Here is a 22,759-nt window from a genome sequence, read left to right on the forward strand (position 1 = left end):
CAGCCTCTTTGAGGTAACGCTGGGACAGCACTTTCCCCAACTGCCCTGGGAACTTTTTGAGGGCAGGGATCTCATCTTGTTGTCATTGACACCTCGGTTCCCAGATTCTTGCCCATGATCGGTGCTTAGTAAATGCTTGCTGAGCTGCACTGATGTTTGTGAGTTTGGCTGTGGGGGAAGGCAGCTCTGTTGGTATTCCCCACCTTCCTTCCATCCTCACATCCGGGGTCTCACCTCTGCCAGGTCCACTCTCCCTGCCTTATCTGACTCCACCCAGAATGAGAAGGTCCCACTGGTGCCGCAAGGACATGCTTAAGTGGACCCCAGCTGAACAGGAGGTCGTGAAGTCTGAGTCTTGGTCATGGCTTTGCCCAAACTCGATGAAATCGGGGCCTCTGTTCCCCAGTCCAGTGAGGGGCCTGACGAAGGTCCACCATTCATTCAGTAAGGCGATGAACAAAGTAGTCAAGTGGGCGAGGCTTGGAGCCAGACTTCTGAGTTGTTTCAGGTTTTCCCCTCTCCTGGCTGTCCTTGCGCAACTTACTTGACATCTCTGGGCTGAAGTTACCCTATCTAAAAACTGGGCATGATAATGATAGTATCTTCCTCACAGGGTTTTTGTGGGCATTTAATAAGATATTGTAATATTCTTCAGCCCTAAAAAGGAATGCACCGAGGAGCCTTGAAAACGTGATGTTCAGTGAAAGAAGCCAGAGATGAAAGACTGCATGTTGTGTGATCCCATTTATCTGAAATGTCCAAAATCAGCAAATCCATAGGGTTAGAAGGTAGATCAGTGATTACAGAGACAGGGGGAGAGGGAATGGGGAGTGACTACTAATGGGCACAGAGTGTCTTTTTGGGGGGATGAAAATACTTGGGAATTAGAGAGTGTTGATGATTGCACAACCTTGTGAATATGTTAAAAGCAACTGAATTGTACACTTTGAAAGTGGTGAATTTTGTGGTATGTGGTTTATGTCTCAATTAGGGCAAATAAAACCAGAAGATATGGTATGTAAGGTCCCCAGCTCACAGTAAATACTCAGTGAACCCGTTTCCCCCGGATGATTATAATGACCTTCCAACTGGTCTTTCCACCTCTCTCCTTGCTCCCAACCAGATATCCAGTGCTGTGTGAGTTCATGTCACTCCTGTTCTCTAAACTCTTCTGTGGCTCCCATCTCTCTTGGTAAAAGCCCAGATCATTACAATGGCCTACAGCACCCTACACCGTCTGGCTCCTGGCTTCTTCTCTCATCTTGTCTTCTGGGATTTTCCCCTTGTTCTCTCTGCTTCAGCCATATTAGCCTTTTGCTGCTCCTTAAACATATACCAGGTCTGTCCTTACCTCAGGACCTTTGCACTTGCCCCTCCCTCGCCTAGAGCAAACTTTCCTTAGATATCTGCTGGGCTTACTCTTTTGTCTCTTTCAGGTGTTTGCTCAGATGTCACTTTCTCAGTGAGACCTTCCCTGACCACTCAGTGTATTTCACATCAAAGCCTCCTACCCTGATACTCCCAGTTGTCTTGCCCAGATTACTGTAGCACTTATGTTTATGGCAGGACATCTCCACAAAGGCAGGATTTTGGTGTGCCTTGTTCACTGTTGTATCCCCAGTGCCTGGCACAGTCAGTACTCAGTATTTTTTTGACTGAATAAATAAATGTTAGCTCCTGCTATAATTTATAATAAACTTTCTGAGACCTTTAATCTTTTTGATTTTCCTCTCATTGAATGTCTCTTACAGATTTCAGTCTGCCATTTCTTTGAGGCTTCTTTCTTCCTTCCATCTTATCCCTACTGGGTGTTGGGTTTTGAGGTAAACATCGTCTTTGTGGTATAATTATGGAGTTGCTCTAGAAAATAGTTTCATCTCACTTTGAAGTTTCATCTCACTTTTTAAAAAGGCATCAGAGCTCCCTTCTGAATTCTTCATTATAATGAAATTAGTTTCCTAAAGCTGATGCGGAGGCTAATTTGTGTATCGCTGTCAGTTGTAAGGCTTTGAAATTAATTGTCTCAGCTAACCTTGTTGAGATCTAACCATGTTACGTTTAGTGCATAAAAACATTATCTCCTCATTGGTGTCTGGTGACTTCTCTCCTGAGAAGAATGTAATTTTTGCTGGTTTCAGAATTAAGATGGAGAACTGAATGGTAGTGGGAAGAACTCTTGGCTTGCAAGGCAGATTTTAGAACTCAGGTTCTAGAAGCAGCCCTGAAGTTGACTGATTATGTAGCCTGGGGTTAGGCTGTTCTCTCTGAACACTTGCGAGGGGGTATGTCCTGAAATAGTTTTAATTACATAAGTGATATAGAAATAGCTTTTTATAAAAAATAAAAATGTACAAACAAAGCTAATATCCCATTGGACTGTGGTTCTTCTGTGCTCCTGAGTATTCCATCATTTGTTAGATGTTTACATTTCCAGATAATTTTCTGTGCATTTGTGTATAAATATGTATAGTATTATACGAATGCGCATTTAAATGTACAATACTATGACATTATAACTGCAACTTGCTTTTTCCATTCAAAAATGTCTAGGAGTCCATTCCATGTCAGTACAAATAGGTTTCTTATATATTTTTTAAAAGATTTTATTTATGTATTTGGGAGTGAGAGAGAGAATGAGAATGAGCCAGCGGTTGGGGGAGCGGGGAGAGGCAGAGGGAGAATCAGACTCCCCGCTGAGCAGGGAGTCCAATGTGGAACTCGATCCCAGGACCCTGAGATCATGACCTGAGCCCAAGGCAGACGCTTAACCGACCGAGCCACCCAGGTGCCCTGCTTCTTATATTTTCAAATACTTCATGATGTTTCTATGAGTCAGCTTGAGCTGCTGTATCAAAATACCATTGACCCGGGGTTCGGTGGGGGGTGGCGCTTATAAACAGGCATTTAAATTTTACTGTTTTGGAGACTAGGAAGACCAAGGTCATGGTGCTGGCTAATTTGATTCAGGGTGAAAGCCTATTTCTGGCTTCTCTCGGTGCCCTCACATGGGAGAAAAAGAAAGACAGAGAGAGCCTATTATCCTTGCTTTTTTGACTATATGATACATCTTGGACCTTCTTCCATTTTAATTCATATAAACTTGCCTCATTTATTTTCATGGTTGCTTAGACTTCTGTAAGGATGTCCCATAATTCATTTTATCAGCATCCTATTGGACATTTACATTGTTTGCAGCCTGAGGTCACAGCAAGCAATGCTGTAGTGAATATTCTCTCACATCCATCTTTGGACACATGTGTGAATAAATATGTAGGAAATTCCTGGGAGTGGAATTGCTGAGTCAAAGGCATATGCATTTAAAATATTGATAAAGACGTCCAAATGGCCCACTAATGGAATTGCATTAATTTTTACTTCCACTAATAGTATATGAGAGTGCTCATTTCCCCACATGCTCATCAACATAATGTGTTATCACATTTTTTTTTAATCTTTAAAATACTCTCATAATTACAGAGAACAAACTGGTGGTTTCCAGAGGGGAGGGGGTAGTGGAATGGGCAAGATGAGTGAAGGGGAGTGGGACGTACAGGCTTCCCGTGATGGAATGAGAAAGTCACGGGGATGAAAGTCACAGCGCAGGGAATATCGTCAATGGTACTGTAATAGCGTTGCATGGTGAGATGGTGGCTACACTTGGGGTGAGCATAGTGTGATGTACAGAGTTATGGAATCACTGTGTTGCACACCTGAAACTAATGTAACACTGTGTGTCAACTATACTTCCATAAAAATAAAGAAAAAGAGTAAAAAATAATAATAGTAAAAAACCAATACTCTCTTCTACTTGTGTCTTCAGTGTTGGTTTTCACACCAAGAAGTGAGCTCTATTTAGTGAGCTATCAAGTCAGTTTAGTGGGTGGAAATCAGCATAGAATAGAACCTATTGGAGAACATCACTGGTGGTACGTGGAAGTGTTTTGTGAAACTTTTGCTTCGGTCACACATCTGTGTGCATGGATGTCGAGCTGGGTTGTGATGCAAAATGTAGTTCTCACTTGTGGGTCTTGGCTTAAAGTCTGAAAAACACTGCTCTACAGTGATGGTAGCTACTGTCTAGAATGATCTTCTCTGACTCTAAAATTAAAAAAAGAAAGTCTCTGCCCACTCCCATCCTCTCTTGCTGGCAGTTCCCCTTTTCCTTTCATCTCTGGTGCTGTCCTCTCAGAAAAATGCGATGCAAACCCCCTTCAGCCCTTCTCCTTCCCGGCTCCCAGTCCCACCTCGTCGCCTGTCAGATGTGAGCTGGTATAGATGGACTTCTCTGAGGGCCTGGGGAGGCTGGCGCAGCTGCTGACTTCACTTCACAAAGGAGAGCTGCTCACACTCAGGGCAGAGCCGTCCTCATGGTCAGGGGCTGTCCTGCACATTCAGGGCATTCAGAATGCTAAGCCTGATAGTAAACACCAGGAGTGTCTCCTAGTTGCTGCAAAAGAGAAAATGCCCCTTCCCTGCTTTTCTGAGCTCCAAACCCCCTTCCCCCCCGCCTCGAGTCCATACCACCCCCAGTCTTAAACGCTCACCATCTTTGCTGCCCTTCCTGCCTTTGGGCCTTCCGAAGCGTGATTTCCTCTGAAACACTCTACACCACACTCACTGCCTACACCCCCCTCCCCACACGCTGTGTGGCCATGTCTTCTCATCCTTCACGTTTAAGTATGGCACATCTGAGGAGGCCTGCCAGTCGGAAGCCCTTCCCTCATATCACTACCCACAGCCGCAATGCTGTTCTAGTTCTCATGTATTCTCTGTATGTGACCTGAATCTCCCTCTAATGTTTATACTTCCTCCAGGAGGCACCTGGGTTGTCCCATCCACTGGTGTGTCCCCAGGGTAGTGTCTAATATCTAGAAGGCACTCCATAGATGTTTCTAGAAAGAATGATTTATATATGTTTTCATTTAGTCTCAGAAGAGGTACTGATGGACCAGTGACCATTTTCTGAGGGTACTAAATAATCCTTCTCCCTGTGGGGACAGGCTCTTTGCCATCTGTGAAGTGATAGTCTGAGGAAATTCTGATGAATTGTCCTAGGCGGGCGAATCAGCCAGGGGCCTGGCAGGGACAAAGGAACACTCAACCCAGAAAATCTGCAGAGTATGAAAGGGCTATTTACAAAGATGTAGGCAGGGTTTAGGGAATCTGCCAGATTGGGCTTCAGGCCAGGGACTTGAACCAGCAGGAGAATGTTGCCACCTCTAGGTATTAAGGGGCGAGGAGAGAGAGAAGTTACCTGCACCTTGAGAGAGAAAGTTGTGGAGATGGCCACCTGACAGGGGCTGTGTGGCATTTGGCCAAGGGAGTTGACCAACCTGTGGTGACCCTGCAGGAAGGGGGCATGGGAATAAAGACCCCCAACCTCTCGTTCTCCTCACACTCTGATCTCCTGTCAGAGCCTCCTGTTGATAAACCCAATGGGCAAGGGAGCCCAGTGATGCTGTGTATACATGTCAGCTCCTGTGTGCCTGGTGGGGAGGGAGGGGGACAAGGAAGAGTAACGAAAGATGGACGGAACAGTGATTTATCTCAAGGGACAGTAATGGTATGGCTTTGAAAGGCCGTGGAGTGGAGTAGTTAAGAGCATGTGTGCCAGAGCCAGAGTCCTTGGGTTTAAATCCTTCCTCTTCCACCCCTTAGGTATGTCAGCTCTCTGAGCCTCAGATTACTTAGCTGTGAAGTAGGAATACCAGTGGTGCCCCCTATGTAGACTTATGTGGGCATTGAATGTGTTATACAACATGTCAAATACTTAGATTAGTGAGTGACATATGGTAAGTGCTCAATCATTATTAGCTCTTACTGTCATTTAAAACACTGTTCTCCTAGGATCCTACAGAAATGTAAAGGGGAGGAGAAAATGAATAAGACCTTTTGTTGAGGGATGGGGCTTTGCAGAAGCAAAAGGAAGTAAAATATAATGAAAGTGGAATTGGTTCCCTGGTGTGAAAAAGATCTCCCTCTTCTTTTCCATTATGAGACCTGACCCCAGCTTTGAAATTTTGATTGCTAGCACAAATTGAGTTTATTTATTTTTTCTCACATTCAGCACTGTCATCTTTTTTTAAAATAATCTATAGGCTGATGGAACATATTTGAACAGAGATATTAAATGAGTTTTCATTCACTACTTTGAAATGTTTTAATCCCCTGAAGAGAAAGATTAAAGCACTTTACAGCAGGTAGATAGGGGTGTATTTTTCAAAAAAATTGAAGTTGATATTCAGCATTCCACACAATCTTCCTTCATTTCCTGGCATCAGTGGATGGATGTCTATTTTGTTGTTCACATCACTACCAGGTCACAGTGAAAGGGGAGGTGGAGTGGGGGGACAGCTGAGGCTGCTAGAAAGGAAATCAAGGAACAAATCTGCTGTGAAAAGCACTGGGGAGAGAAAGGATACTGAGAGGTACAAAGCATGCCTGACAAAGGAAGATGACATGCTGTGAAAAATATCTATCTCAATCTTGATAGATGATGATAGATAGATAGGTAGGTAGATAGATAGATAGATAGATAGATAGATAGATAGATAGATAGATAGATATNATACTGAGAGGTACAAAGCATGCCTGACAAAGGAAGATGACATGCTGTGAAAAATATCTATCTCAATCTTGACAGATGATAGATAGATAGATAGATAGATAGATAGATAGATACATGTAGAGGTAGATACATAGATATAGACAAATAGATATTTTGTATTAAAATTTTTTAATCAGGGCAGAGTTTGGAATGAACAGAGAAATCTCTCATGCATGAGAGACAAGTTCTGATTGTCAACTGGCATACAAAGTGTTATGATGGTGAAATGTGAGCAAAATATTTATGAGGAGGGAACACTAAACCTGATTCAGCTGGCAATGTCCTGGACACTTCTGAGAGCACTGAGCTGAGAGTCTGGAGAACTGGCTTCTCCCTCTGGGGCTCCCTCTTACTGGTTTGTTACCCTTTCAAGACACGGAGCTTCTCAGTCTTGTATCCTGATCATAGTATTTCCACTGCTTACCTTGCAAGGTTTGGGTTGGTGAGTGTGAAAATCCTTTGAAGAATATGGAGTTGTATAAGGAACATAGTATATGTTTAAAATGTAATAATAAGTAAATGCTAAGTATCTATTTTACAGTGTGCCAAGGTGATTACTTTGAGGGGGAGAGAAAAAAACAGTGCTAGATGTGTAAGAAAGTAGGGAGGGGTTAGAATTAAACTATTCTAAGACATTGTCTTGGAGGAGGGTAGAGAAGTAGATTCATTTTTGATGAAGTCACATATGCATGTTAAAAAAATGGAAGGTAACCACTGAAAGAATAGGAAGAAAATGCCTTGGAGAGGTGCTGACAATCCTGAGTCCATCTTTGACTCTCCATCTTGTTCATGTTTGCTCTATGACCTCCCTTGGGGCTATGTGTTCTGGGCTCTTTGGAGATTAATATACACACATTAGAAATGCCCGCCAAGGCTGGGATTGGAGGAGACTTGTCTTGGATCTGTTGGAGGTAACACCCTGTCCTCTTCCTCATGAGCAGGTGGTGCCACAAGGTCTAATTAAGGGTTAGCTGTCAGTTAGGTGCATGCTAGCCCTTTGAGGAGCATGCAAACCCTTCGATCTCACTACAGTGCCCTTCTGCGTGTCCCCTCACGCTATAAAATCTGTGGACTAAGGTCTGGACTTTGCAGAGAATAGCTATGCAGCTGCTGTGGATCATTTTCCACCCTATCCCTGCCCTGTGAGTAAGTTACCTTGAATAAAACTTTCGTAGACTGTATGGAGTCACCTCTTTCATTTTCTGGTCTCGAAGTATCTTCTCAGTTTGGGGGATACTTTTCTGTCTTTCCTTCCACCTTCTAACAAACATCCCTACTAGCAATGGGGGAAGTAGAATGCCAGGGAATACCATGCAAAAAGCAGGGCAAACAAAGAGCACAAAATAAGATGATAGAGGGAAATTCAAATATATATATTTTAATGTATATACATTTGAATATATGTACATTTATAATAAATATAAATGGTCTAAACTTGCAAATTAAAAGATAGAGATCAAAGGTGGGGTATGGGCAGAACCCAGCTATACTGAACACAGAAAAACAGAGAAAAGTTGAATGGAAACCTGTTGTTTTTCCAGGGGCAGATTATAATGGTGTCAAACCCATCTTTTCTCACTTCCTGTATTTCCTCTTTTCTCTATGGACTTTATAATAGGGCAGGGATTGAGTTAAACTGGTTGAAGAGAAATCAAGGTGGCAGAGAAAAGAAATGAAAGGGGGATTTATTTTTTTTATTTTTAAAGATTTTATTTATTTATTTATTTATTTGAGAGAGAGAGGGGAGGAGCAGAGGGAGAGGGACAAACAGACTCCACACTGAGTGCAGAGCCCGACATGGGGCTCGATCCCACAATCCTAAGATCATGACCTGAATTGAAATCAAGAGTCAGCTGCTTAACTGACTGAGTCACCCAAGTGCTAGGTACTTGTGCGGGGTAATTTTGAAAGAGAGTAAACTCATTTAGGATAGAAATATACATTCTGGTATGGATTATTAATCAAATGCTCAAACTATCATGTCAGACAGACCTAGATTTTGTTTCCATCTCTTTTATTCATTCATTTACTCCTTTAGCTGATATTTGTTGAATACCTACTATGAGCTAAGAAGTTTGCTAGGAAGTCACTTTAATCCCTCTATGACTCAGGTTCCTCATTATATCAGTCTGTTTTGACAATAAACAGGCTTTTGACCGCAAAACCTCAGTGGCACATAGCAACAAACATTTATTCCTGCTCAGTAGTCGGTGAGTTGCCTGGGTAGAAGTGACGAACTGGACAGAATTTGGCTAATCATTCTGAGCTTAGTTATGGGCTATGGGTCTCTGGGAGCTGGCTGGTCAAGGATAGCCTTGTCGGGGCTCAGTTCTGTCTCATGGAGCCTCTCATCTTCCAGCAGGCTTGTTTGTCTATTGGCCAAAGCAAGACAGAGGCCAGCCTGATTCGAGGGGCAGAGAAATTGACTTCATCTCTGGAAGGACAGAGCTGCAAAATCATACTGCAATGTGGAGTTACATTGCAAAGGCTGTGGGTATAGGAGAAGGAAGAATTAGGGCCACTTTTGCAACCAGTCTACCACAATTGCGTTGTTATGCAGAGATAATATTAGCACCTATCTGAGTTAATTGTGAGAATTCAGTGAGATCATGCATATAAAGCAGTGATTTTGAGCCAGGCTTGCAGAAGGTGCTCAGCAAATAATAGCCATTACCTCCGCCGCTGTTGCTGTGATCATTAAGGTTATTATTATTATTGATTTGAGCCCTCATCCCTGGACATCTGTTCGGTGCAGTTCAGAGGTTCAAATCCCCTAGTAAGCTTTGCTCGTACATGCCTGATTGCTTTTCCCTTTAATAAACGAGCAGGTCAGTTGATGGAAAACTTCCTTGATTTTGCGAATACAGATGCCACTGTGTGTTAGCATCCTTTGGCCATTAGCTGTCAAGGTAGTCAGGGCAGAGCTCTATTTAAAGAACATGTAGGTGCCTTTGCTTTTTGCCATCAAAACCGTGCCAGGGATAGAGATACATCTGAAAGAGGGGCAGAAGGGTCCTGATAGGAGACAGACCTTCCATTTGCCATTTGCATTTACTCAGGAAAGGGGAATTAATTGCACAGTGAAGTTAGGGCTCCTTATGTCAATTAATGATGCCTCCAGTTAAACATCGATGGTTTATTATGTATTTTTATTTCCAAAGGAGAGAGAGCAATCCTTGAGTTAGAAATACCTCACAGGCCACAGTTTTGTTAAATTCTGTAGTCCTGTTCACAGTGCCTCAGCAGGCTGGGGCTCTTATGTTTAGCTAAGAGAAAAAGGATTATTGAGTCTTGGCTTTGTTGGGGTTCTCGTCTATTGCCAAGCAAAGAGTGGCCAAGATGTTTTTCACTATGTAGGATCATCCTCAACAGTGGTTGATATTACAGGCCTGATATCAGCCTCCCATCCAAATGGGAACATTTGCAAAAATAATCCACTTAGGGAGAAGAGCAGAACGAATTTATTGGTAGACATACCCACAAATTTTAATTTTTTAAAAAGAAGGGAAACACTTTCTTCTGAGTTTCTCCCCAAACAGGAGAAGAACCAGAGATGAAATGTGTTTATGATTCATCAGAAAACAGATTTTATTTCTCTTATTTTTAGAAGTAGCTGTCTAGGTACTGGGTTCTGTCGAACGAGAGAGGGATTATATTTGGAAATCCTAATTGTGGAGAGGCTTTCTTTAAAAAGCAGCCTAAAGCCAAACTGGCTCCCACTGATGCTTCTTTGGTTGTTTCTTTTTTCTCTTTAATCCTTCTGACACTCTGAAAGTGGTTCACACATTGAATTAAAAGAATCCATTTTGTCCATCCTTGATGTTTACTTGACTTTGTGGTTCTTCTCCAGAAGCCACAATCTCTGGTCCTCACTTTGAAGAGTCGTGTCAGGAAAATTATGGATTTAATTTTTTTAGTTGGAACACTCAACTCAAATAGGCTAAAGTGAAAAAAAAAAGGAATGTATTGACATACATTATAGACAAGTGTAAGAGCTTCAGGCATGGCTGGATCCAGGTGCTGAAATAATGGTATCGGGAGTCAGTTTCTCACATCCCTCTCTCTTTTACATTGATTTCAGTCTCAGGCTGGAGGGTAGCAAAGATCTCCTCAGCAGCTCCAGGCTTGTACTCTTCCAGCTTAGCAGCCCCACTGTAAAAGGTATATTTCCTTCCTAAAAACAGTAGCAAAGTTTCAAAAAAGGATCCCTTGGCTTGCATCAGGTTACATGCCCTTCTCTGTACCAAACATTGGCATTGTGGCCAATCCAATGGAAAGATTGGTCAGGCTTGGGCATGTGCTAGCCTCGGGAGTACAGGGAGGCATCAGCTCTATCTGGATCTCATGGACCAAGTATGGGCATGAGGGTGTGCTTTACTTAAAGGGTAAGTAGGAGCAGGGACATGTGTGCTGATTGGGCAAAGGTAACAGATTATTCCTGGGATAATGTTCTGGTCTGCGTCCTCCCAATAGGCAGACGCCAAGTTGGGACTAAATGAGCAAGGATTTAATTAGGGGGAACACCTATGGGAGAGAATAGGTAGAGTGCCAGGAAGCCGTGGAGAGCCATCAGACCCTGAGTGAAGGGGAGAGGGAGAGAAGGATGGGTGGGGATGTCTTAAACTCCCCTGCAGTCTAAGGAAGCTTCCACAAAGTGTCAGGAGTCCTCCAGCCACTGCCAGAGGAAGGCCTGTCTCCCTGGATCAGGCCTGTTTTAGTATCCCTGCTGCACTCAGTTATTGGCTGGGAGCAGCCCATGGGAAGCGTGGCCTCGTTTGCACCGATGAATTTGAGAGTGTAGCAGCTGGGGCCCTTGGTTAATTAAGCTTCCTGTAGCTGGAGGTCTGCAAGGCATTCTCATGGCTGCCACAGATAATAACTCACAGTTATGAAGTACCTCACAGATTAAAAGATGCTGTAATAGTTCCCAGCTTAGTTGATCCCTGTTATGCAAACAATATTATCATCACCTTCTCCCATTCTACAGATGGGGAAGGCCAGGCAGGAGGGGTAACGATTTGTCCAAGGTTGCTCCACTAGTCAGTGCAGAGCTTGGACTCGGAGCTTGACCATTGCCTCCCCTACCTATCATACCCCCTCTGCACTGGGTTGACTAGCATCCCCCAAAGTTCATGTCCACCTGGAACCTCAGAATGTAACCTTGTTTAGAAATAGGGTCTTTGCAGATAGAATTAGTTAGGTTAAGATGAGGTCATACTGGATTAGGGTGGGCGCTAAATCCAAAATGACCCTTGTCCTTATAAGAAGAGATGAAGACCCAGACACAGAAGAGATAGGGGGATGAAGCCATGTGATGATGGGGCAAAGACTGGGGTGGTACAGCCATGAGCCAAGGGATGCCTCAGTCTGTTGGCACCCACCCAAAGCTAGGAGCAAGGTGTGGGACAGCTTCTTCCCTACAGCCTTTAAGAGAGAGAGTGACCCTCTCCTGACACCTTGATTTCAGACTTCTAGTCTCCAGAACTATGAGGGATTAAATCTAGCCATTGTCCTAGCCATCCAGTTGGTGGTAATTTGTCACCACAGCCCCAGGAAATGGATACACCCTTCTAAGAGAACCTGCCGCCCCTCTGGTTCTCTCTGTTTGTCTTGTGTGAGCCTGTCCCCCACCCAGCCCTATGGACACCGCTGAGCCGCTGAATCCAAAGCCACAGAGCTTCTGTTCAGATAGTGGAGGCCCAGAATGCCAACCAAGAAGACTTGGATCATATGCAAGTCCAAGGAAAGTGGCTGGAAAAGAGACACTGTCACATCGACATCTGGACCCCCTGATAGGAGGTGATGAGAAGGGCTTTCACCTCTGTGGGAGTCTTCCACCAAATCCATAGCTCCAATCTAATCGTGAGAACCATCAGACAAGCCCACATGGTGGGGGAGACATTCCACAGTACCTGACCAGTACTCTTCACAAGTATCAAGGTCATGGACTGAGGAAAGACTGAGAAACTGTCACAGATTGGAGGACACCAAGAGACAGGATCAGGTGGTGATAAATGTTATGCAGAAAATGCAAATTGGCAATGAGAGGGCAGTGATCAGAGAAGGCCTTTCTGAGAAGGTGACCTAAGCTAGGACATGAATGACAACAAAGGAATCCACCGTGCAAAGAACATGAGGAATTGAGTCCAGACAGAAGGAACGGCTGGTGCAAAGGCCCTGAGGTGAGAACAAGCTTAGGTGCTTGATAAACAGAGCAAAGGCCTAAGGCTGGAGTATAGTGAGAGAGGGGAGACTGTAGGAGGCAGGGCAAAGAGGCATGGGGTGGGAGAGGGGGGCCAGGTAAAACCTTTTCTTTTTTCTTAAGTGCAATGGGGAGAGACCAGAGAGGGTTTCAAGAAAAGGAATGGCATCCCCTGGTTTGACTTTGAGGCTATACTGCTGGCCATGTGCAGCGAATGCCTTGCAGGAAGGTAATTGCCATTGTCCAGGCAAGAGATGATGGTGGCAGGGAGGCTGGACCTCGGACTGTATGAAATGCATCTCTGAGGGTTTTTTTCTTTCTTGCAGCCAAACATGTGCTGATTATGACTCAGAACCCCTGATGCCACACCTCAGTTTCCCCTCTGTCAGTGAAATTAGCAAAACCTCCCTTTAATACATTTTACTTCCTTTATTCCTTGTCCCTACCCCCTTTTCTCCCTTCTGTGTGTCCAGCACCCTGATAGTATCTCTCTTTTTGGGGCCCACCTTGGCCTGATGTCTGAGAAAACACCTCATGATCCCTAGTTTTCCCCTTCTTCCTTCAAAACTTATCTGTCCTGCGTCCATTCTTTTGAGAGGCTGATAAATGTCATCTTGCTAGACTGGAAAGGGGTATTTCTTCCAGATAACACTGGCATTTTTATGGTGGTTTTTTTTTGCCTTCAGACCAAGCAGACATTTGCTGAACGTTTTCATTTCGCTGAGTTCTTTTATGTGTTTCAGTCCCCTTTGATCCTTACAAACTTCTAGGAAGGTAGACCCCCTTACTCCCACTTTACAGATGAGGATGGAGAGACTCAGAACCTCTGCTCTCTTTTCCTGCTGCAAATTATGGGAATATCAGGATAGGTCCATGAGGAGAAGTGATCTTGTTTTGATGTCTCGCAAGGCTGACTTGAGAATGACATATAAATGCTTATGAAAAGTACCCTCTGGAACTTATCTGGTTTCCCTGAAAAACCAGTAGGCATTTTCAAATGCAGCCAGACTCATGTCCCCTGAGGCTTTTTCTCTCTTTGCTTCCTGTGCTTCTAGAAAGGGCTGGTGTGAGGTTCCTGGGTGTGCTGAGTGAGCAGGAATGTTCCATGCGGCTGCAGCCTTAGAAGCATCAGCTCGGGCAGGGGATATGCAGCTGACCTCCTGGGCAGCGATCACGCCTCATCTTTTCTCCAAGCCTCTTCTTCCATGTGGTCAGGGCCATGAGAGGGGCCGTGGGTGAATGGGTGGCCTGAATTTCTTTCTGCTCCATTTCTTTGCAGTTTCCTGGGTGTGGTGATGATGGTGCCAGGCTCGGTGAACTATAGGCATCTGGCCCAGAGGAAGACAACCTTTGATCCAGGAAATAAATGGCTGGCAAAAATGGTGCCCCTTTTCATTCATTCATTCAGTCATTCATTCATCCACTATTCATTTGGTATTTATCCTGTTGTTAAGGACATAAGAGAGATATGTGGTCCCCTATCTCCAGGAACTGATATCTGGATGTAACCAGCAACTCTGATGCTCATCTTCCGGGATGACGGTCTATTCTAGGTCCTTCTAACCTTGTTCACGAACAGCAGCCTCTGAAAGGCATGGGGCTCCTTAGAGAGTCCCATTCACTACTGACATGAACCATTTATGATAACTAAACCTGCAATTTAGGGTGGTCCGATGTCTCCCCCACGCGGGGGATCTCAGTGGAAGGAGACATGCTGTTACAGTGCCTGAATTATGTGCACTGGGGGCGGAGAAGAGGAGGGTCCAGCCGTGTCGGGAGGAGTCAGGAAAGGCTCTTGAGAGTGTGGACATGTGCCCTGTGCTGGGCGCAAGCAAGTCCTTAAGTGTTTGTTTGGCACAAGCATAGTGCTTCAGGGCATGGGGTCTGACATAGGACAGGTGTAGACTGAGTCCCTGCTTGGTTATGTGGTGATGTATGAGTCTGAATAAGTATCTTATTCTGTCTGAGCCCCAGTCTTCTCATCTGGGACATGGAGATCAATCCTAGGATTTACTCTCCAGAGATGCTGTAAGTATTTGGCAATCTCCTACATGTAAGGAAGTTAGCTGAAGTCTTGGGAAATTGCTGTTATCATCCTTCATAACTTGTGGGGGGATTACCAAGGATCAGAAAAGAGAACCTCAGGGTGGACTGGTGTAATCAAAGAGGTCTCCTGAAGGAGGTGAATTTCGAATCTGGAAGCTTGGCAAGAGAAGGGATGGTGTCACTTTTGCGTCCTTCTGTATCCCTAGCATCTGGTATACGAGTTCGACCTCAGCTTACCTTTGTTGAGTGAGTAAATGAATGACTGGCCAGGACTTTGAAGGAGGGATAGAGTGTGCATGTAGAAGGACCTACCCTGCATTTCTCTCTTCCCAAGGACCCTATTTATGAATGGGATCAAACTAGATATACAATCCTGTAGTTTGTTTTTTTTAAGTATGGAGGTCGCATCTTTTCAGTGTTCTGTCAAGACTACCCCAGCGTGGGCCTGCTTCTTGGCCACTGGTATGGACTATACCACAGTTTATTAAAATGACCCTCCCATTGCTGGACAGTTGGGTTGTTTCCAATCTGTCATTATTATAAGCAATGCTGTGATGCTAATCTCTGTGTATACGTCTAATTATGTCCTTTGACTAAATTCCTGAAGAGTCTAATGGGTCAGATAGCAAGTGTGTATAATTGTTAAGGTTTTGGACACATAGCCCTGGATCATCCCCCCAGGAAGGCTGTGACAGTTTACTTCCCCCGGCCAGCTAGCCTGACCGCTACTCTGCTGCCCTGCACGCCGGTCCCTCTCCATCTCTGCGCCACTGTGCACCGCTTCGTCTGCTCAGCCCAGTGGGATTCGTGGGGGAGAACTAGCCTCTCCTTTTTCAAGCCTGCTGGATATCTGTCGTGTCACGTTAGGATTACGTAAGAGCGATGTTGAAAAATCTCCTTGGAGGAAAGATGCTCCCCAGATGTTGGAGCGAGGACTGGAATAGGGAGGGAGAAACGCTTGGGGCACTGAGAGGCTGGGCACGTGGTGTGCCCCCTGCCACCCACCGCCAACCCACTTCCCAGGTCTTCTGCAGAGATAACCTTGTTCCTCCTCTCTCCGCCACCACGTGTCGCAGAAATATGTGTCTTCCCTCCAGCACGCTTTCCATGGCTCTTTTCCTAGCGGTTGCCACTCTGTCTGTGTTGTCGTTTGGAGGTCTCTTTTCTAACTCTCCCACGGGCCTGTAGCATAGAGGGATGGAGTCTTACTCCTATCACAGTATCCCCACCATCTGTCAGAAGGTAATGATAATAATCATAATAGTAACAACAACAACTCATGTATTGAGCGTTTACTATGTGCCAGCACTTAATGGACTATACCACGCCCTTTACATATTTTGTCTCTTTGAATGATGTAGGTATTACTCTTATCCCGTTTTACAGACGAGGATGCTAAGACTCAGAGAGGTAAAGTGACTTGCCCAAGGTCACACAGCCAGTGAGTTGACGAGGTGAGACTCAAAGCTAACTCCCTTTCAACCATTCTGCTACGAGCTTGGGGAGTAGCTAAGCCCCTAAATGAGGAGCCAGCTCTTCCTCTGCTCCCTCCCCAACACTAGCTAATGACTAAGACTTGTTGACCGAGGCCTGGAAGAATTGAGGAATCTGGTTTGTTCATTTCAGGGAAAATGCCAGAGGGTTTTTTGGGAAGAGATCTTTGAAAGACCCAGTAGGAAATAGCTCTGCCTCTCCTGACCTACCCTCCTCCAGTCACGTGCCTGCCATTACTTTATTACGGATTCATTCCTTTTAAATCACAGCTTAAAGCTATTTTTGGAAATGTCAGCCCCCTCCATCCTTAATGCCTTGACGGGTGTCCCATCTATGGAGCTTTTTTCTCAAGTGGCTCTTCCTCATTCTACTCTTTTTTCCCACTTGCCCATATTCAACCAGCTCAAATCTTACTCCCCAGGCAGGTTTTGTGGCTTCTTCCAGCTTGCTCAGCCCTCTCTCTGTGGCTGGCAACTCTGGCATTGATCGTCTGGGATAATGACCTGGCCCAGGTCTTCCTAAAATTGTTCATTTTGAAGATGTGGGGCTCCTTGCAGAAACCCACGAACCACTGACATATGTCATTTATAACTAACCATGCAATTTCTGGTGGTCAGATTCCCCCTGTCTGCGATTACAGCAAGATAAAAGATACAGGCATCAAATGTTCTAAGAATAATTCACTTATTCAACATTGCCCAGACGTCCAGGTTGTTCTGGGCCCTGAGAACTCAGAGATGCACGAAACTGAGCTGTGTTCTTGGACTATTCGGTGCGATGGGAGAGCCGGTCATGCGGGCCAGACCCAGGGGTGAGGGTTAGCTGCATTGTAGGAGCTCAGATGAGGGACACACGTATGGTCCCTCTTCAGTCACTAGTAGTTATTTATTCTTTATAGACCAGAAGCAGAGTCTGGAGGGGACCCGGGAGAGGGAAGATCCTGAATTCTTCCTTCATTTTCCTGGCATAAGACTTTGCTTCTGGATTTACTGGAATAGCTGAAGCGGCCCTCTGAGAGATGCAGTGACTACAGGGAGGGGCGTTAGGTGAACCCAGCACACCCAGAGGGCAGACTTCAGGGCAGAGAATGCCACTGAGGTGCCAGAAATACAAGAGAAAAGCAAACTTATTTTTGCCCTACATTCTATCAACTTAAGTATGTTTGTATACAAGAAAATGTTATGTCGCTACTGGAAATGGAAATACGATATTTTTCTGATGCATTTTAAAATAAACATGAAACTTTCAGACCTTAAAAAAATATGTATCCACAGACCGCCTCACATCATCTTTTGTCTTTCGGCCCAACGTGTATCACCCTTTGGAAAATGCATCTCGTCAATAACAATCGTCACAAAAGTGAAAGTAATATATAAAGATGATACACGTAGGGCTTCCTGTATCTCAGGCACTGTTCTAAGTGCTTTTACATATGTTTGCTCGCGTGATCATAAAGACAGCTGTGTGAGGAGGTACAGTTATTATCCCCCACTTTACAGATGGGGACACTGAGGCACAGGGAGGTTTAGCAACTTCCTCCGGGCCACAGTGTGTATGTCGTAGAGGCAGATTGGAACCCAGGCAGCCTTACCCTAAAACTTGGCCTTTTGACCATTTCATCACTCTGTCTCTGCCCATGCCCTTTTCCCAGCACCTCTGGTAGTTTTGGGCTAGATGCTTCCCTAGACTGTGCAAGGAAGAAAGGGACACTTGTTCACATCCGTTAGCTCAATGAAACGTCCTGGCCACACAGGTAGGTAGGTGGGGAAGGTATTGTAGTTGCATTTTAGAGTCGAGGAAACTGAGGCACAGAGGATGCAGATGACATGCCCAAGGTCACACAGCTTGTGAGTGGGAGAGCCAAGAATCAAGCCCAGAGCCTCGGAAGGCAAGCCCAGCTTATTTGCTCTGCCAGCACCTTGCCTGGTAACACCGAACTGACTGATTAATAAGTAATACTTGTTGACTTGTCATAAAAACTTGTCTCGCCAAGTCCTGCAGCGTCTTCTCTGTAATTACCCTATTTTCTCCTAAGGGGGCTAACGGGCTTCCCCAAGACTTGCCTCTTTCTTGGTGGGAAGGGATTTTTTTTTAAAGATTTTATTTATTTATTTGAGAGACAGAGCTCAAGTGGGGAGGGTGAGGTGGGGAAGAGGGAGAGGGAGAAGCAGGCTCCAGCAGGGAGCCTGATGCAGAGCTCGATCCCAGGACCCCAACATCATGACCTGAGCAGAAGGTGGACACTTGGGGCGCCTGGGTGGCACAGCGGTTAAGCGTCTGCCTTTGGCTCAGGGCGTGATCCCAGCGTTCTGAGATCGAGCCCCACATCAGGCTCTTCCGCTATGAGCCTGCTTCTTCCTCTCCCACTCCCCCTGCTTGTGTTCCCTCTCTCGCTGGCTGTCTCTATCTCTGTCAAATAAATAAAAAATCTTTATAAAAAATAAAAGGTGGATACTTAACCAACTGAGCCATCCAGGCACCCCTTGGTGGGAAGGGATCTGAAGGGGAACTTAGGCCGGTCTCCAGCAATTCTCTCTTTTTTTACTCTCCTGTCTCTCTGCTCCATTTATTTGTTTTGTCTTTGACTGATCGCCCGTGATGAGTTGTGCTCTTAGAAAGCTGCCCTGTGACATTTCTTCCCTTTTGTGTTCCTGTTGATAGCATTCCCTGGAGGCTCTCAAAGAGAAGGAGGGAGTGGAGGAAGCAGGCGTGCCCTGGCGGTGCCACCCGGCCGCAGAGCCTGGTGGTCCCGCTAAAGCTTTGAGCTCGAGTCCTTTCTGTTGTAGGGCCTCCATCTGTGTGTACATGTGTGCAGGGGCACGTGTGTGTGCATACACACACACACACACACACTGTATGATTTAGAACACTGTGATACGATGGAAGCACTGGGTCCTCTGGCCCAGAGGGAGCTCGGTTGAGATTGCTAAGGCTGATTTGCTATGGGTTCTCATCGTGGGTTCCCCTGGCAGACGTGCCCTATTGGTTTCCTGTGACTGCTATAAACAGAACAACAAAGTGAGTGGCTTAACACAACACGAATTTATTATCTTATAGCTCTGGAGGTCCTAACATCAAAGTGTTGGCAGGGCTATGCTCCTTTTAAGGGCTCTAGGGGAAGATCTGTTTCCTTGGCTTTTCCAACTTGGAGAGACTGCCCTCATTCCCTGGCTCGTAGCCCCTTCCTCCATCGTTAGGGCCAGCACTGTAGGGTTTTCATCCCTCTGTCTCTCAATCCTGCACTCTGACATCATCTCCTCCCCTACCTTCCTTCTCCCTTTTCCCCTTGTGAGGATTCTTGTGATTACCTTGCACCCACCCGTTGTGCCAAGTCAGGATAATCTCTCCATCTCAAGATCCTTAACTTCATCATATCTGCAAAGTCCTATTTGCTATATAAGGCAACGTATCGACCACCTCTGAGGATTAGGATGTGGACATCTTTGGGACCATTATTCTGCCCCATTTGCCAAGTGAAATGGGAGCATTCTTTCTGTGCCACTTCTGTACCCATCTCTCGGGAGACAGTGCATCACACTGGGGCCTGAAACGACTTTTAGATTCACAGCCTGAGCTTTCCCCTCTTTGTAGTTGTGTTATCTTGACCTCTCTGGGCCTCATTTCCTCATCTTTGAGATGGGTGAAATTTCACTGTGCTAAATTAAGTCATGAATAGCATTGGAGTGATAGGCATGTCACTGGGTGAATAATGAACACCAAAAATAAATGGGAGAGACAGTTATAATTAGGGATGCCATATAGCATAATAGTTACTAACTCAGAGGGCCTTGGTTCAAATCTCAGTTCCACCACTTATGAAGGAAATGGCCTCGGGCTAGTTGCTTAGGCATTTGAGTCTCAGTGTTCTCATTTGTAAAATGGAAATAAAACTATTACCATCTGAACACATAGGATTGTTGTGAGAATGAAATAATAATAACGTGCGCATGAGTCACCCAGAACATAGTGGGTGGCTTTTGTGGTTATAGTTATAACATCACCAGCATTGCCCATCCTCCCTGGGGGTGACCGAGAGACTTAGTGGGCTGCCTCTGGATGGGGCAGCTTGCTGAGTCCTGGGGCCTGAGAAATCCCACAGCACTGCTCCATCCTTGGGAGGATCAGATCCTGGCTGGGCTGAGCCTTGAGGTGTCTGGTTTCGAGGTATCTCCCTCCTGCAGAGCTGTTGGAGCTTACAGCAGCAGCCGGTTCTTTGAACCAAGAGCTCTCCAGGAGCTCCCAGGACAGACCCAGGGTTTAGAGTTGGTGACCAGGGCAGTGCAGAGGGTGGGGCAAAATCCCCAGAGAAGGTGGGGCTAGTTCCTAGATGGCGTGGTCACCAGGGAAGGTGCGGAACTCTGGTTTCAACCATATTATCATTTTTAAATTTTGCTGCAAAACCCTGTTTCAATGAAGGCTTGGGCAGATGCCCAGTATGCAAAACATTTAAAAGCACAGCTGCTCTGGTTGAAACCAGGATGTGTGTGGGGGGCAACTCAGGCCTCCTTTTCACTCTACCAGGGGCCTCTAGGGGGCCCAATTTGAAGAAGAAAACTAACAGGGTGGCAAAAACACAGGCCTTGGAGTCAGACAGACCTGGGAATGCATCCCTGCCTCTGCCAGCTGTGAACTTTGGGGTTTCAGTTCACATGCTCGAGCCTCAGTCTTCTCATCTGAAAATGGGATGATAAATAGCACCCACGTCATGCACTTGTGTAAACTGGAGATAGTGTCAAGTGCCTGGCATAGTGCACGGTAGGTATCTATGCATTTAGCAGGTGGTAGCTATTTTGATTTACTAAGGGAGATCTGAATTAGAAACATCCTTTCAGAACATGTGCCTAATCCCAGAAGCCGTGAGATGGGGTAGATGTTCCTTGGGACTAGGAGCCAAAAGACCTGGGACATATTGGGTCCTGATTCTACAACCAGCATCCAGTGTGACTTTAATCCCTGTCTTATTGAATCACCCTTCAGATGTTTATTGAGGGCCTACTATGTGCCAGGCACTGTCCTAGGGGCTGAAACATAGGCCCTGGCACCTGAAAGGCCTAAGTTCCAGACTCAACTCTGCCACTTCCTAGCTTTTTGGCTATGAGCAACCCACTGCCCCTCTCTGGTCCTCACTTTCTCCATGTGTGAAGTGAGGGGATTGAACTTGTGTCATAGGGTCTTTCCAGAAACGATTCAATGAGATCCTGCCAAAAAAAATCATAGAACATATTTGAACTTGACTCTCAGAGAGAGACATTCTGAAGCATGGGCTTCGGAATCATACAACCCTGGGTTTGAATTCTGTGGCTGCCACTTACTGTGTAACCTTATGCAAGGGACTTAATTTCTTGAGGCTCAGTTTCCTCATCTGTAAAATGGGAGTAATGATAGTTTCCTCAAAGGGTCATAGCAAAGATTGAAGGAACTGATGCATGTAAAGTTTGTAGGAGAATGGCTGGTGCATAGTCAGTTCCCAGTATGGTAGCTGCTGTCACCACTGCCACCACCATAGTCATCACCATCATTGCCAGTTGTCATCACACAAACGGTCATGGTGAGGATTGAGGGAGCTGATACATGTAAGGTTTGTAGGAAAATGGCTGGTGCATAGTCAGTTCCCAGTATGGTAGCTGCCATCACCACTGCCACCACCATAATCATCGCCATCATCACCATCATCGAGATCAGGGTGGTTGTGAACATCTGTAAAGTGAAGCTCTAAATGATTGCTGAGACTCTGACATATTGAGTCCTACTCTTCAAGGGGAGAACTAAGTGACAATTGTAGTAGCTTGCCCTGGGCCATGTGAGTGGGACACTTTAGAGGAGGGTCCCCAGTAGAGAGAGTTCTCCTTCACTTTTCAGGTCTAAACAGATCTTGGTCTGCTTGAAATTTCCTTTCCTTTTCTCATAGTAAGCAAGAATAGGACCCTTGAGATCTGCAACACTGGAAGCTGTGGGAATCAATTTCTCTTTGTATATTTCTCCTTTTCGTGGCTTTATTTTCTTGTTCATACAGTGATTTCACTTCAGATCTTTTGGGGATGGGTCTTTGGCCAAGGCTCAGTTGTCTGATTTAAACCTCCTATAATCTCCCAACTTCATCCCTCTCACACCACATGCTGAAAGGTGAGGCTTGGCACGTACCATCCTGGGTTGGCTATCAATTCCTTTCTCCCTTAGTCAAAACATTTGAATTGTAGGAGGTTGTGGTATCCTCGCAGCCCACAACTTTGGTGTTCTTATTGTTGCCTTTTATGTTTAGGAAAATTGGATAGTCATATCCTCATTTTACCGTTGGGACTTGGAGACATTAAATGACTTTTCCAAGGTTGTATGGGGGCCAGAACTGGTTCCCAGAAATCTGTCAAATGCTTCTTCAACTAAGCCCCTTAGAAATTTACATTTATTAAGCC

The 22,759-nt window shown here is 45.3% G+C and overlaps 1 protein-coding gene across 1 annotated transcript in view; it reads left to right on the forward strand.

Annotated features, from left to right (window-relative positions):
- The window catches only part of RPH3A (rabphilin 3A), a 248,797-nt gene that overhangs the window by 124,415 nt on the left and 101,623 nt on the right, over window positions 1-22,759 (forward strand). The window lies entirely within an intron of this gene.

This window comes from Ailuropoda melanoleuca, chromosome 12 (assembly GCF_002007445.2).
Source record: "Ailuropoda melanoleuca isolate Jingjing chromosome 12, ASM200744v2, whole genome shotgun sequence".
In the NCBI taxonomy this organism is placed as follows: domain Eukaryota; kingdom Metazoa; phylum Chordata; class Mammalia; order Carnivora; family Ursidae; genus Ailuropoda; species Ailuropoda melanoleuca.